This window comes from Pavona decussata, unplaced genomic scaffold (genome assembly GCF_977016875.1).
Source record: "Pavona decussata unplaced genomic scaffold, jaPavDecu1.1 SCAFFOLD_9, whole genome shotgun sequence".
In the NCBI taxonomy this organism is placed as follows: Eukaryota; Metazoa; Cnidaria; class Anthozoa; order Scleractinia; family Agariciidae; genus Pavona; species Pavona decussata.
Window position 1 is genome coordinate 2,877,501 of NW_028145432.1, and position 16,714 is coordinate 2,894,214.

At 40.6% G+C, this 16,714-nt stretch overlaps 1 long non-coding RNA gene and 2 pseudogenes across 1 annotated transcript in view; all 3 read left to right on the plus strand.

Annotated features, from left to right (window-relative positions):
- LOC146488557 (uncharacterized) overlaps nucleotides 1-13,108 on the plus strand; it is a 13,579-nt gene extending 471 nt beyond the window's left edge. Inside the window, exons 2-4 of the long non-coding RNA XR_014866408.1 lie at nucleotides 1,232-1,344; nucleotides 8,795-9,773; nucleotides 11,574-13,108. This is a non-coding gene — a long non-coding RNA (uncharacterized LOC146488557). The remainder of the gene's footprint in view (nucleotides 1-1,231; nucleotides 1,345-8,794; nucleotides 9,774-11,573) is intronic.
- LOC146488558 (uncharacterized) lies at nucleotides 1,352-3,417 on the plus strand (annotated as a pseudogene).
- Nucleotides 5,093-6,837, plus strand: LOC146488559 (uncharacterized; annotated as a pseudogene).
- Nucleotides 13,109-16,714: the final 3,606 nt, after the last annotated feature.

The window sequence follows — 16,714 nt, forward strand, 5'->3', positions numbered from 1 at the left end:
TACACAGGTGCTGTATGGCCGATATTACCCCATGGAAAGATAAAAACTTTGCCTAATTTACCCTAGCCCTAGTTAATAATCTTACATTCTTCATGTATCAGGGTACAAAGTTGCAGAAAACAGCTATAAGCATAAAATTTTGTGAATCAATTTTAATACAGGTGCAATCAAAACAACAGAACATTATGCGCCGATCAACTCGAAACTTCAACATCCCCCCCCCCCCGGGCAAACCCCGGGCATTTGAACTTTTGAAGATTGGATCGTTCAAATTCCCGCCCCTCGGGCCAAAATGGTGTGCAAATGCCCTACCTTATCGTCGGATTTGTCTGTCAAATGCCCGTCCTAAAGAACATCTCGTTGTCGGGTCCTGTCATGAGTTACTACAAAAACCACAACTTTAACATTGAAACTAATGATTCGGACACTGTCAATCAGCAAGTGTAAGCTGTTCTAACTCCGAAACACGGCAAAGGTTGTTAAAATGAGTTAGCCGGCTACGTAGACTATTCGAGTGGCAGGGTATTCTGCAGTTTAAGCCAAAGCGGCGGTTTTTCATCCGACAATATTTTTTTTTCTTTAACTGTTCATTGCTGTTTTATGGCTATTCCGGCTAAAAACCTCTGCAGACACAAATGCGGGAGAAAGGCGAATCTTGACTCATTGCATAAAAAACTATATCGTTTAAAGAACTAGAAATACATATTAATTAATAGTTAGCCGGCTACGTAGAATGTTGTTTGAGTGGCAGGATATTCTGCAATTTAAGCCAAAGCGGTTTTTCATTCGACAGTGTTTATTTCTTTCACTATTCACTGCGGGACAAAGCCGCAGCTTGACTCATTGTATAAAATAATCTACATCGTTTATATACAATCCATAAAAATAATTAATGTTTAAGCACTCTCACTTTTGAAGACCTTTTTTTTGTAATGCTGTATCTCTTCCTTTAAACTCTGCCATCTCGTCCAAACACGTGTTTATGTTAGCGACTTCGGCGTCCCCCCAAAAAAGCGATTTGAAACCTGACACTTCCGGTTCAATTTGTCCCCACCCCACCCAGGCAAGGTCAAATTCCCCACCCCCGTGAAGGCCTTACCCGTCAAATTCCCCACTCCCGGGCACAGAAAATAGTCAAATGCCCGGGGTTTGCACGGGGGGGGGGGGGGGGGGGGGGATGTTGAAGTTTCGATTTGATCGGCGCATTAGCGTTGTTTTGCTTTACTTTAAGGGTGTGGCCAGCACAAAGAACAGGTAATTAAGAACATACCAGAGGACCAGAGGTGCCAGTGTTCTCGGGACAGTTAACAGTGAATCAATCAGCTCATTTGTGTGTAATTTCAGGTGAGCACTAAAAGTTCATTATACAAATGAATGCTTGTCACTTACCGCTATGGTTTGAATTAAAAGAGAAATTCTCATGTACTTTCTGTAAGTGAGCAGCTTACGCAGTCTTGACAAATGCTCTCATTTTCAGTGGTTTTCATCCCAAAAGTCCTACCCATCCTTACCAGAGATGTATCTCTAAAGTTAATATGATTGCTGCCCCACTCGCTTTTCACCAAGCAAGTTTTAAACATTTACCAGTTTCTGCCCAAGCACCTACACATATTTCTCACAAGACACTGCGTCACTCTGGAGGGAAGAATGTGTCAGAGTAAACAAATTGTCTAGACTACAAAAAAATTGGGGGGAGAAATGTGCTCAATGGATTAATCTTCCATGAGAACTGGTTTTAAATATCAACAAGAACCTATTGAGGGTTTATAATCGGCTGATTCTGGCGTTATTTAATACTCTCGCTTTCGTTGCTGAATCTTCATGTCCTTCATGAACAGCCGCTCAAATTATTAGAATGCCCACAAATGTAACTGCATGCATGATGCAATCAAGCCACAATCATTTATTCCATTATAGTTTGAAATAATTGCAAAAGGCATCTTCTTTGGTCTTACAGAACAGGCTTTTGAGCCCACATGTGTGTTTCCCCTGCTAAATCTTAACCTTCATGAGGTCACGTCTCACCTGCGATGCTTGGATTCCTTGAATTACTCCCCGTCCTTTTTGGTACACCATAACACAAACACACTTGTTTTATCACACAGATAGAGTTTGTTTTTCTATCCATTTTCCATACTATTTTAATTTTTTAGTTCATAGTTGCAAATTTTGTTGTCTGTCAATTTTGTCATATTAACCAATTGTTATTTGACTAACCCACATGTACAGACCTCTTAACCTCAAAACACTGAAAATCTGGAGACTGAGGTAACTGAAAATATGGAGATTCCATTAACAATCTGGAAATTGATTGGCAGACAAAACCGAGTAAACACAGGTGCTAACCAAAAGAAAGTGCAATTTCTGCCATTTTGAAAATGAGAGAGACTGGTAATGAAAACCTAATTTTACATGTCGTCTATATGTGATCAGGGACTGTGTTTCCAGCAAACAGACGGATTAACTTAGGGTTCTGCCTCGTCATCATGCTCACTACGAAGACAGGTGAGAAAGAACTTGCCGCCCGAGTGATCAGTGCATTTCCCGCCTTTGCTTGAGTCAGTCAAGAAAACGAAATCACTGAAAGAAAAACGGAAAACCTTTAACTAAGTAAGCAGTAATCTGCTTGACACTACAGGGAATAGGAAAATTGCCAAGCAAAGCTTGGTTTTCGTGGAAAAATGTCTGCAGAAGAAACCACAGAACAGAAAAGTGCCGAAACTGATGCCACGCCCGCTGGTGAAGCCGCCATCGTGGCAGCCATTGGCATGAGTAGTTTGCTGGTTTCTTTCCTCACTTCATTGAAGTCAACCGTGACTGAATTCTTCAGTGATATGAAGGCATCGCTGGAGAACGTCATAGATAGTAGAGAACATTCAACCGACAGAAGAAGCGAAGGCAAGAGAAGAAGCCAAAGACACAGATTCTTCGACAAAACAACCAGCTGTGGCCACGGCGCCACAAACAGTTGAAAAAGGTCAGAAATCTGACTCAACTGAACAGAGCATTGTAAAGCTGATAAATCAGAGCTCTGAGCCCCACCGAGAAGCGACAGAAGCCGGTGGTGAAATTGATGTGTTATCAGGCATAGCAGACGACCTGAAACTCGATCACAAGAAAGGCCCTGCTGTCAACCAGCAAATAGCAAAGATTGGCCACGGCCTTATGAGAGAAAAGCTCTCGGACGACATTCTGACAGAGACACAGAACTGGTATAACAGACCTGAAAACTGTGAGTGCCTTACTACCACAAAGGGTAACCATCTAATCTGGGATAAACTCAAACCCAGTCTGGTCTATCAACACTTTAGAATGGATTCACTCAAATCTGTCACAGGCTTAATGACCCAAGGTTGCTATATGGCCTCAGTAGATATAAGGGATGCTTATTACACTCCGGGGGGGGGGGGGGGTTAGGGTTAGGGTTAGGGGGGGTACTCCCAAAAATATTGGATAGGGGTGTGTGGCCCGCTTCACAAAACCCTTACCCTATTTATGACCAAAATTTGCGATTTTCCCTACCCTATTTATGACCTGACCAAAAATTTGATACCCTATTTATGACCTGATAGTGTCTGGTCAACTTCAGTTCAAAATCCCTGGAGCCCAGCGCGTGACCAGAGCGCATGACAAGCCGTTGCGGCACGTACACAGTTGTGGTAAACATCATGATGAAGAAGTAGCTTCTTCAAAGAAAGAAAAAATCGAATTTAAGACTAGAGTGCAAAAATTGACACCCTATTTATTACCAAAATGGCAGCAAAATAGCGAAAATCGATCTCCTATTTATGACCAAAGCAACTGAAAAACCATACCCTTTGGCGCCGCACATACTTATATAGCCCATATAAGGGAGTGCCCCCCCCCCCCCCCCCGGGATTACACTGTACCAAACACTAAAGCTATTTAAAATTTTCATGGAGGGACAAATTGTATCAATATGCCTGCTTACCTAATGGTCTGGCATCAGCACCTAGAATCTTAACTAAGCTCTTAAAACCTGCGTTCAAGGTACTTAAGAGAGAAAGGCCAATTTACTGTTGTCATATATAAACGATTGTTACCTTCAAGGTGACTCGTTTGACGAATGTCATGTTAATGTTCAGGACACTACCCGGCTTTCTGAAAAACTAGGTTTCCCTATACATTATAAAAGATCAGTGCTTGTTCCAGCTCAAACACTAACATTCTTGACTTGGAGTTGGTATTGAATTCAGTCACAATGACTGTGCAGCTGATAACAGAACGTAAAGGAAAGCTGAAAAATGCTTGCCAAAAACTGATTGAGAAGGGCACTTGTAAAATTCAAAATCTGGCAGAGGTTATAGGCCTGATAGTGTCTAGCATCCCAGGAGTGGTATATGGCCCTCTCCACTGTCGTAGTCTAGAAAGAGACAAAACTCATGCTTTGAGGGAAAACAAGGGCAATTTTGGAGCAGCCCTGTCCCTTTCTCTAGAAGCCAAGTCAGAGCTGCACTGGTGGCTGTCTAATGTAGACCTTTCATTCAAATATATCCCACATGGGGAACCCGTTTGTTAAATCCAAACTGATGCCTCTACCCATGGCTGGGGAGGTGTAAGGGGAACTCAGAAAACAGGGGGGAGATGGACCCCTGAGGAAGGAGCCCACCATGTAAACTATCTTGAGTTATTAGCTGTATTTTTGACCTTGAAGGCTCTGTGTGGGGACTGTGAAAACGCTCACATCCAGATCCAATGTGACAACACCACAGCTTAACAACATGGGTGGATCAAAATCCCCCAACTGTGACTGGGTCACCAGACAAATATGGGTACAATGTGTCAAACACAGCATCTGGTTAATTGCCACACACTTACCTGGTTGTGAGAACATTGAAGCCGACACAGAGTCTAGACAATTTAATGACCGCACAGAATGGATGCTAGACCCAGGCATATATGGCTCTATAGTATCAATATTTGGCACCCCAACCATTGATGTGTTTGCTTCCAGATTAAATAAACAATGCCCAGTCTACGCATCCTGGAGGCCTGACCCTGATGCAACAATTGTTGATGCATTCTCAGCTAATTGGGGAAATTATTTCTTTTATGTATTCCCCCCCTTTAGCATGATTGGGAGATATCTGGAGAAAATTCAAACAAACAAGGCAGAGGGAATCCTGATTGTACCTTTCTGGACAAGCCAAAGCTGGTATTCGAAGCTACTGCGACTGTTAGTGGACCACCCACTGTTGATACACCACAGAGAGAAACTGCTAACACTGCCGGGGTGCAATCAACTTCATCCGTTACGGAAAAGTTGAACCTGTTAGCCTGTCATTTATGCGGCAACTCTACAAAGACAGAGGATTTTCTGAAAAAGCAACCAACATTATATCCTCCCGTCCTGGTGCCAGTCATCTCCGAGGCAATATGATGGACATATCAGAAAATGGCGTAGTTTCTGTTCTCAAAGACAAATTGATCCAACTCGTCCCAGTGTAGAAGTGGCAGTTGAATGTCTGACAACTTTGTATGAAAGCGGCTTGAGCTGCAGCAGTATAAATTCAGCAAGAAGTGCACTCTGCAATATTAGACAAACCTGATTCAGCTCAGCCAACATTTGGGGAGCATCCTGATGTCAAATGCTTCATGAAAGGTGTCTTCCAAAACAGGCCCCCACTGCCTGGTTACAGCAAAACATGGGATGTTAATTTGGTTCTCCAGTTCATTGGCTCCATGAATGCCTCCCAAGGTCTCTCATTGAGAGATTTGACGTTAAAGTTAGTCATGCCTACAGCTTAGAGAAGCCAGTCTATTCATCTTCTAGACATTACAGATACGGTCAAAGAAGAAACGAGTTACACTTTTTTACTTGACAGTAACATTAAGCAGAGCAAACCAGGGACAATGTCCTCAGAGTTAGTTGTTAAGTTGTCTGCCTATCCACATGAGGAAAAACTTTGTGTTGTGAGCACATGTTCAGTTTATTTAGAAAGGACTAACCCACTCCGTGGGAATGAGACTCACCTGTTTATAACTGATCAGAAGCCACACAAAAAAACAGACAGGGACACCATCAGACGATGGATCCGGCAAATAATGACAAGGGCAGGCATTGACATTTCAGTTTACAAACCCCATAGTGTTAGGTCAGCTGCCAGCTCTAAAGCTAAAGCAAACAATGCTTCACTCCAGGAGATTATGAAACCTGTGGGCTGGAGCTCAGCTGCTACTTTTGCAAGGTTTTATGATAGAGAGATTGACACAGGCTCATCCTTTGCTACAAGTGTTCTGAGCTCAAAATAAATAAGGTTTACCTGTTACACTTCGTGTGCTATCAGTTGCTTTGAAATCTCACGTGACTTCGTAGTGCGCATGATGACGAGGCAGAATCAAAAATTAAACGAGATTTACCCGAAGTCGAAGTTTGATTGGGATTCGGCCTAGTCATCAGTAGCACAAGAAGTCACACCCACGCCCTGTACAACCATATACCCACCCTAGCTTCTTGTGCTACTGGGGTACCTGATAAGCACACTCTTGGCTTTAAAGACTGATCACTCGGGCGGCAAGTGCTTTCTCATTCTTGTGCTACTGATGACTCGGCAGAATCCCAATCAAACTTCGACTTCTGGTAAGTCTCGTTTAATTTTTGATTGATCCTTATGGATCAATATTCAAAAGAACATTTTACTTTGAATGAGACAAGATGGACTAATTTGAATGTAAAAAGAAATATTAAAATGGGAGCATTTTTTTGAAATGATATTACAGTCAGTCTACACACACATCGGCTGTAATGAATTAATGTTGAGGAAGATACCAAGGCCCTCTTCAGTCTATGTGCCTGTAACAGGGCCCTCTAGCCATTAATTGTGTCCAAGGAGAAATAGTGTCTTCATTATTTTGGTCAATTTAGTGCCTGCATTTCGTTTACTATTATTAAGTATAACTGGGAAGCACGAGAAAGCACTGACGAAAAGCTCTGTTCATAATAGTAAATTTGATGCCCAATTAAAAACCGAGCGTAGTCACTTTAAAGCCTGAATAGGGCCCAAGTAAACAATATGGTAACAAACAAAACAATGTAATACCTCTCCTGCAGACAAGATAAGGAAACTTCATCCTTTCTGGTTCACTGATGGAACACTTATGTCCTAATATGTCTATGTAGTCAATATTATTATACTTCACCTCTAAATTTTCTCGGTTACATTGGTTTAAATTGATCACATTCAAACAGCATTTGTTTGAAAAGGTCATCGTCATCAGGGCAGCCAATGATTCCAGAAACACTCTCCCAATTACATAGCACAACAGTGGCATGCTAGGAATGCCCACTGCTTTCACAATCATGGGGAAATTAGCAGCATCTCATTGCCTTAACAAATACGGTTTTTCTTGAAAAATGTCGGAAGCACAGCAATCAAATCCTTATAGTTATTGAAGAATAATCTCTCTAAACAAAACACCTGTTAACTTTCACACTTAAGTTCCCAAAACCAGCAGAAAGCAACGCTGTTTGTATACAACTCAGAAATGCGAGCGCCATATTGGCAGTGACAATTTTTTTTCTCTCTCGTCTGGATAGTTTTCCATTATGCCCACGACAAAATTTTCTCAAAATACTCACCCTCGCTGGAGGCTTAAATGCAAGAGAGTGCCACGTGACCAGAGGTAACCAGGTACCTTTCTCGAGGGCGGAAGAGAGAGGACCCTGGGGGCGAAAACTTCGTATGGATGAATTTTTCGCGGCGAAAGTGAGCAGCGCCCTCCTTCGTTTTCCTTCAGTTGTTGGAAGAACTAACGGAAAATAAATATAGAGAGCGCTGGTGGAGAAAACGACTGACCAAGAAACTATCATCGACTACCATGCGGGTAGTTAAACGGGAGAAAAACTATCATCAACTATCATGCAGAATTTGAACGCGCTTAAAGCAGGGCGGATAGATGTTGGGAATCTATCCACCCTGCTCAAAGTGAATGATAGGTGATGATTGTCAATAATAGCGCGTGATAGTTGGTGGTCAAACGAGCGTGCGAGTTTTAACTATCAACAACTGTCATTGACTATCATGCGCCGTTTGACTAGGGCTTGAAGGATACAGTACATACAGTAGTAGCTTTCAAGATTTGTTCGTCCACAATACTTATCAAAGGGCAAGTTACCGGTACACATGCGTTCTCCTTCCTGAGTGCTAGAAAGTGAAAAATTAGACGCTTTCCGAAATCAGTGGGAAGAATAGCGAGCAAAACAGCTACTGAACAGAAAGCTTCTGCTTTTCTTTCAGATTTGAAAAATGTTTTTTCGGCAAGGGAACTAAGCGCTCTATCCACCATTTCTTTGAACGGTTCCTTAGCCATTTTGACGATGGTCGACAATCGGTTTGCGTGTTTTCAATCATAACGCGGGCTTGAAAGGTGTCAATCTAAGTATTCAAACTGCGCCAATCAGAAACCCCGTTCGTGGGTCGAACGGGAGTTTTTAAAATTCGCAGGGTCTGTCCGCGAGCGTTTTTTTTTTTTTTTTCACTTTCTCCTTCCCCATTCCCCCCCCCTTATTTTCTAGTGCTCTCTGCTAACTACTGCAGCTTTTCTCTTTCTGAAAACGCTTGCTACGTGAGCTAACGGTAAACCAGACCATCTCAGTTGCTTCATAACTCGGTTGGTCAGTATGAGCTGTACTGAAGTCACGGTGTAGTTGACCAGTCAGTCAGTTGAATGGACTTTTTTTTCTCTCATTCAGTTACTTGCTGAGTTAGTAAATAATTTAGTCAGTCAAATTTTTCTCCCTTAAATTCTCCTTTTTCATGTTTGTGTGTTGCAGGTTCCAACTTTTGTTGTGCTCTGTAGACATTGAGGCACTGGCATCAGTGGACTTTCATCGCCCTGTAAATTTGGCCATGCATCAGATTGTTTTTGTTTTCATTATTTGGAACAAGTATGCAAAAGATGTTTTAATTTGATTGTAATATTTTTCTATTAGTACTGTAACGTGTTAGTAAATTCAAAGAAAGACATTCGGAGGAAGCACCTGACAAATACTTGTGTAACGTTTTTCGTGGCTTTGCATCAAATGTATCAATCCGTAGCTTATCTTTTTCCTGTAGTGAATTGGTGTATGTGATATTTCCAAATAAAGTCTTAACTGTGTGATTTAATTTAGAGACACTTTTGTTCTTACAAAATGACTAAAATAATAAAAAAAGCTCCATGGAGGAAGGTACATGTAACTTAGCGCGCCCATTAGTTCATTCCAGATCCGGTGTGTAATGTTTTTTAACACTTTATTCATCATAATATACAAGTTACACTTTATAAATAGAAGAAAAATGTACAATATATACTTCCCCTTAGAATTCTTCAACAATAATGTGGTAGCAATTAGAGATAAAAAGAGGAACATAATTATAAATATTGGCAAGAAAAGGAGAGAGAGACATTTTAACATCTTCAAATTTAGCGGATGCTAAAATAACATTTGCCCGTTTGGCGACAAGATTGTTTGCTAAGACGTCTTGGTAGAAATTTCTATTGATAAATCAGTTTGTACAAAAAAATTGGGGTTATGACATTGAGAGCAGCTGTCATTATTCCTTATTTTAAAGGCTGGTTTCCATATGATCGCAGATCGCAATAAGGTCTGCGATCGTCTGCGATCATATGGAAACACTTCTGCGATCGTCTGCGATCCTGCGATCGCGATCGCACACGATCGCAGAAGATAGAACCATGTTCTATCTCCTGCGAAAACTGCGATTGTGCGATCATATGGAAACCAAAGTTTTGCGATCCGCGATCGAAACGTATCCGTAAATATATGTTATTTACCGGGCGGGAGGTCCGTATGGGAAAAAACTGTGCCCGAGGTCTTGAGTACGGCCCGAGGCCGAAGGCCGAGGGCCGTACTCAAGACCAAGGGCACAGTTTTTTCTCATACGGACCGACCTAGACCGGTAAATAACTTATTTATTTTTTCTGTTTGTTTGCTTTTTTTTCGCTGGGACGTTTGTAAGAGTGTAAGTTTAAGGCTGGAGGAGGAAAGTGGTAACAAAATCCTATGAAACAAATGTAAATAGGGCCGAAATTTAAGTGGCATGTTTATAGGAAGTGTAATTTTATTTTCACTCGCAAGTCGTCATGTAAAACAAGAAAAAACCATTTAAGAGTCATTGAAATGACAATCATCTGTCAAACGTCAAAAGTGGATGAATGTTGACACGCTGCAAATGATGACACGCATGTCCAAAAGGTCTAAAAATATCGATCGAATGATAAAAATTATGAATGAAGACTCAAACACGGCGAAGTTTACTTTTCTTAATGGTTCGACACATGTTTAAAACGTCCCTGGATTTGTGAAAACTAACTTTCCAAAAGCAAGTTCAAGTTAATCTGAGTCTGAGTCATCTGAGACGATAATGTGGCGTTTTCGTGGCTTTGACCGAGCCGAGCTTTCACCACTGCTGCAAGGCGCTGTATTGAAAGAGAAATTGAACGTGCAGTATTCAATTTTACTGATGTTCGAACCAGCAAAAAAAAACAGTGAAGGGATCCTCGCCTGAAGAAGCTTGCTTGTCTTCTCTCGGCTTGAATGGGTGCTGCAAGGCTTTGACTGCTTGATTAAGCGGTGCATCGTTTGAAGAGATGGGAGATTTCGTTTCGCTGCTCAGTAGCAAGGACATCTTGGAGTGCGCTGGTGGTCGTCGGAAGCAGTTTTGTAGGAATCTAAGCTTTTTGAATTCTTATGTCCACTCCGCTGAGCTACATAATAAACAGGAATTTCTGCATCCATCAGCCTTGAAATGTAGGTTTTTCGCACAGAATAGTTGGTTACATTTTCAGGCAGTCCTGCATTCTTCGCAGCCTTCGTCAAAAATTCTCCGATCTTGTTTTTTCCGAGAGGAGCTCGACTGTACCACACCGGATCTGCAGGCTTTCTTTTGTGGTTTATTGTCAGGAAGACAGGAAGAAAGGCGCCTCGGGTCTCTTCATTTCTTCAGGACGATGGCTGGCGAACTTTAGATACAAATGTACTAGCGCTGAATACTTCTCTGGAGCGATGCAAGTGTAGCTGGCTCGTACACTCCGCCGAACGTCCATGAAAAATCTGCACAGCAGAATGTTGAGCTCGTTAGGAGGAATGTTTTCCAAGGTTCTTGTCTCTCCAACTGAGGAACAGTATCTTCGCCAAATGTTCAGATCGTAAGTTGTCTTTTTTTTAGTGTTATCAGGGCGAAGTGAGTGAATGAAATCTTGAATTTTGCTTAATTGCCTGTCTTGTTCAACTTCTTCATATTTTAATGCCGTAGTTTCGTTGGGGGTTTCTTCTTCTGGGTAGTAAAATTCACTTTCGCTGTGTACACTCTCGTCTGAATCCGTTTTCTTCAGAATTTATATTTTCCTTACATATTTCCACGGGAAGTTGTTTACTTGTAACTATGGCCTTTGTTTGTAAACTTTCGCAACTATTTCAATTTGCTGCGAATAGAGCGGATAAAAATTCGGACCGTGGTCCGTATCGTAAAAAGCTGGACCGGTTACGGGCGGGCGATTAGCCAATCAGATTCGAGGATTTGAGATTCCGGCCCGCGGAGATGCATCAGAAAAAAATATATATTTCGCCAGTTCTCTCCCACGATTCAACGCTCATGTGGTCGATTGTAGGAACGGTCTACGTAGCAACACTCTGGCTAAGATTGAACACGTTAGTAACGAGGAATTTTTGGAGGAAGTTGCACGTTATGAATGTGTTTACCATCGCAACAGCAAAGATTTTAAAGACGAACAAAAAGGCCAACTTTTGGGACAAAATCGAGCAGAAGTTTAATTTGTCGGCCGGGGAAGCGGGGGCCAAATTTCGCAACATAAGAACTGCGTACGGTCGTTATCGAATCCAAAACCGATGTCTTCGACGGTTTTGGAGCTGACGACGACCTCGCCTCATGACAAACAGAGGGTCAACAGAGGAAGTAAATTTGCTTGCAGCAAAATTTCCGCTCTTCCATGTTTGCTACACGCGCGTGTATATTTGACATTTCTGCTGACCAAAACATATGGCGACGGTCGGCTCTGCGATCGTTGCGATTATATGGAAACAGCTATTTTTGCGATCGTCTGCGATCATATGGAAACCAGCCTTAAATCTTTCTAGTGTAATTCTTTGAAGCAGTTTTAAAGCAAATTTCTCAATTTATTGTCTAGTGTGTTGATATTTCTGAAGAACATGTCTCACTTTGGTTAGTGATGGGTTCGAGAAGCTCTTATACCAGTAGTTTAGGGTGGTAACACCTTGAAATAGTTTATTATAATCTTCACAACGCAGCTTAGTAGTAATGATTTTTTTTTCCCGCGGAAAGATTTTTTTTTATTTTATTTTTTTTTTTTTATTGACAATATCTATATTACCCTTACAATACGTACAAATAATACTTACAATACACTAGAATACAACGAAAGAAAAAAAAAAAGAATACAATTACATTCACAACTATGGCTTGCTTATTTCCGTTATATCTTACAAAGTACAAAGAAAAGTAATATACAGCTCTAGGTTACAAACTTTTTGTCAATTAAAGGTTTCCATTTATTGTAATAACGTTTATTTGAATTAGTCCTTGTTGACATTTGTTTTTCGATTTCAGCTTTGCTTATCACTATTGTTAGATAAGTACTAAAAGACAAAGGTTCTTCATTAATACTGCAACAATATATATAGTATTTCGCAATTAGTAGGAGGTGATTAGTTAAATTACAAAGGTGGTCGTTATCTATGATACCATATAAGATTTTTGCGGTTGACAATTCTATTTTTATGGTAGTATGAGTCTCATACCATTCCAGAAAGATTTTCCAGAACTCTGATACGACCGGACATGAAACAAGCATATGTTTTAGATCTTGTTTCGTTTTTGAACATAAATAGCAAAGATCACTGCTCACCAGTTTAGCTTTAAATAATTTGCTTCTAGTAAAAACTATATCATGTAAGGTTTTGTACTGGAACATAGTTAACCGTTTATTCCTATAATAATGGAGAAAGCTAAGTTGAAGTATTTGCTTATTTGGTCCGGTTTTAACCCATTGGCAATAAGGCGTTGTTTTGCTGTGGTTTCTTCAAATATACGCTTCACGAAACTTTTGTGTATGGCTTTGGTTGTTAGCGCTTTTAAGTTATCCCACGGTTGTGTAGGATGCTCTTGCTGTAGCCCCGTTCGCTTTATTGCCATTTTATATTCTTGTGGAATAGCATTTATTAGTCCAAAATAGGTCAAAAAATTTGTATGTAGCTGATAAAGGAGTTTTATCTCTTCATAAGTAAGGAAATCTAGATTCAGGTCGAGAAGGTCTTTTAAGGTGTGAACTCCTTTATCAAACCAAGTACGGAAAAAAATCATTTTGTTATCAATTTTAATATCTTGGTTATTCCATATAATCGTTTTCTTTGTGCATGGCCTTTTATTATTCTGCACATCCTTAAACTCAAACCAGTATTGTAACATTCTCTCATAAAAGAGTGGTAGCTCTTTGATGTTAAGATCCTTACTGCTACAGTTACAGGTTGAGAGGAAGGTTAAGCCTCCCAGGTGTAATGTGGCTTCATTTGGAATAACCGTCCATGCTGAATTCTCACTCAGGTGAAGTCGCTTTATCCAAATGGACTTTACGGGCTTTGTTCATTAAGGTAAAATCAATCATATTCAGACCCCCATTTTTGCGTTTGCTAATAATTGTGTTTTTTTTTTTTTAATTTTGGCTATTTTGTTGTCCCAGATGAAATTAAAGGTGATTTTGTTTACCTGCTCACAGAAATTTTAAGGGACTGGCAGTACGGATGAATTGTAAATAAGCTTTGAGAGGCCCACAGATTTTATTTTAACAATGTTGATCTTGCCTAACAGAGGTTCCGTCTCTTCCAATTGTTTAAGGTCTTTTCCAAAACATCTAATTTTTCATAGAAATTAAGTTTATTACTAACCTTTTCCGAGTTTGAGAAGTATATACCTAAAGCATAAACAGAGTCTTTCGGTCACTTAACATTGAACGGGGTATCTTCTCTGTTTTTCCATTTTCCCAGCCACATTGCTTCTGACTTCGTGTGGTTAATTTTTAATCCCGAGCATCTTTCAAACTTTTCTAGGAGGTCACGCAAGTGACTCATTGATTCAGGGTTTTTTAGAAAAACTGTTGTGTCATCCACATACTGTGTGATTTTTATCTCGCGTGCGCCAACTCTAATGCCTTCAATTTTCGGGTTTTTCTTAATCGCAAGTGCAGGAATTTCAATACCAAGGACGAAGAGTGTGCCTGATAGTGGGCAACCCTGCCTGACGCCTCGCTCCAGCTTGAAGAAATCAGAGGCATAACCATTGTTTGCGACACAGCTAGTTGTGTCGCAATAGAAAGTTTGTATCCAGTTTTTGAAGTCATGACCAAAATTAAGTTTGTCAAGAACCTTAAAAAGGAAATTCCATTCTATAGAATCAAATGCCTTTTCAAAGTCGAGGAAGACAGCAAGACCGGGGAGGTTTTTTGCTGCGGTGTAGCTTATAAGGTCACTAATGAGTCTGACGTTTTCACCGATATAACGTCCTTTGATATAGCCAGTTTGATCAGCGTTTTTCAAAAGCGGCAGGACGGCTTCCAGTCTTTTTGCGATTGCCGCTTTCGTGGCAATTTTTGTAGTCTGTGTTTAAAAGTGAGATAGGCCTTAGATTGCCAAGGAGATTGGTCGGTTTGTCTTTTTTCGGTACTAGTGTTATGATACCTCTTCTTTAACATATTGATAATTGGCGTTTTTCGAAGCCATAATTTATACTTGCAATAACATTTTGTTTAACGTAATCCCAGAAGAATTTGTAAAATTCGCTTGTGAAGCCGTCTGAGCCTGGGCTCTTTCCATTGTCCATGTGGTTTAACTTGGTAGCATTCTTGTTCGGTTAGAAAGCCTTCACATTTCTTAGATTGATCTTCATTAAGGGGTGTTAACAGGTTGTTGTTAAAGAATGCATCAAACTCGGAGTTATTGGGATTAACATTTCTAGTAGAATATAGATTTTTATAAAATGTTTTCTCTTCTTCAAGCATTGTTTTTACGTCGTCAGTTTCTTCACCATTAGATAGTTTCAGCTTTGAGATCTTTTTCCTTAAGAAGTTTCTCATTTCTAGATTGAGAAAGTACTTAGAATTTTTTTTCTCCGTGCTCATACCATCGCGCTTTACTGCGCAATATTGTACCTTTAATTTTTCTGTTTGACAGTTTTTCTAATTTTGCTTTTAGTGAATAATACTCGTTCAGCACATTAGGGTCATTTCTCGAGGAACATAGTTTTACTTGCAGATCATTTACTTTTTTAAGTAGTTGTTTTTCTTGGTCTTTTTCTGATCTAGCTCTTCTCTTGGTGTACTGCACTGTGAAGCCTCTGATTTCCATCTTCATGACATCCCATTTCAGGCCAAGATCTGTGACATCCTTGTACTTTTCTATGAGAGCCAGAATGTTTACACACATTTTTTCTACATATTCTTTATCTTCTAAAAAGCTTGCGTTAAATTTCCAGAAACCAGGGCCTGATTTTTTGCGTTGGTCGACCGATTGTACATTCAACATAATAGCAGAGTGATCTGAGAAAGGATTATGCATAATATTACTCTCTTTTGTTAGGTAAACTAAATCAGCTGTGATTAGGAAAAAATCTAGTCGCCTTTGAGACTTAAATGCTTGGTCATGCCACGTAAACGACAGAGTTTGGGGATTTAATTCACGCCAAATATCTGTGAGAGCGAAGTTAGAGCCTCAGATTTTCAATTTCGTTTCTGACAGTATGTTTGTTCGAACGTTGTTTCACACTTTTTCTGTCTTTTGGCGTTAGCGCGCTGTTGAAGTCCCCTCCAATTATCAAGTTGCAATCTGAAAATCCACTTAGAGTTTGATTTAAATTAAAGAGTCTCTTTCAACCACAGGCCTTTGCGCACGTGTGTTATTGTTTACGCCGGGGCTTCCTCGGCGAGGCATCCATGTTTGAAAGCTCTCGAAGTTCTTCTTGTCAAAGGATCAGTTGAGTACACTTTCAGAGATGGTGGACCTAAGTCGTGAAGTAGAAATGGAGGATTCGGCAGAGGAAGAGATGGTGGAAAATTATTATGGCTCTCTGGTTGCAATTGCAACTCGAAGATTACGAGCTGCTTCGACTTATTCATAGCCTCCCACGCAGACGTTCTTGATCTTAGGGGTTCGTGGGGCAGGAACGCGTGACGAACCCCTAAGAACGTCTGCGTGGGAGGCTAACTTATTCAGCGACAAGTCAGCCAATTTCGGTCCCACTAAACTGCGTGGTGGGTAGAGAACTAGATAAATTTATTTACGACATCTTGAACGAAAATATCCCTAAATATGTAAGCTTGTTTATTTTGCAATTGCCTCTTAGACTCGCAGCTGTTCAACAATGCGTTCAAAGAAATCTGGGAAATACCGCGGCTGTCCGTGTCGAGATGAAGGTTTGCGATGCCACTTTACTTGCAAGCGTGGAGACAAGAAACCTCCGCAAATTCGCTACTGGTGTTTCGCTGAAAACCAAGATCAATCGTCTTCTGGTTCCAGATGTTGAAAGTGCTCTCTCGCAACAAAATCGTCGGTTTTTTTTTTCATTCTTTGGCGGCCTACCACGTTTTGGCGGAGATCGCGACAGTTGGCCCGACCACAACAACATCGGGTTTTTTTGCCACAAACTTAATTCAATAAAAAAAT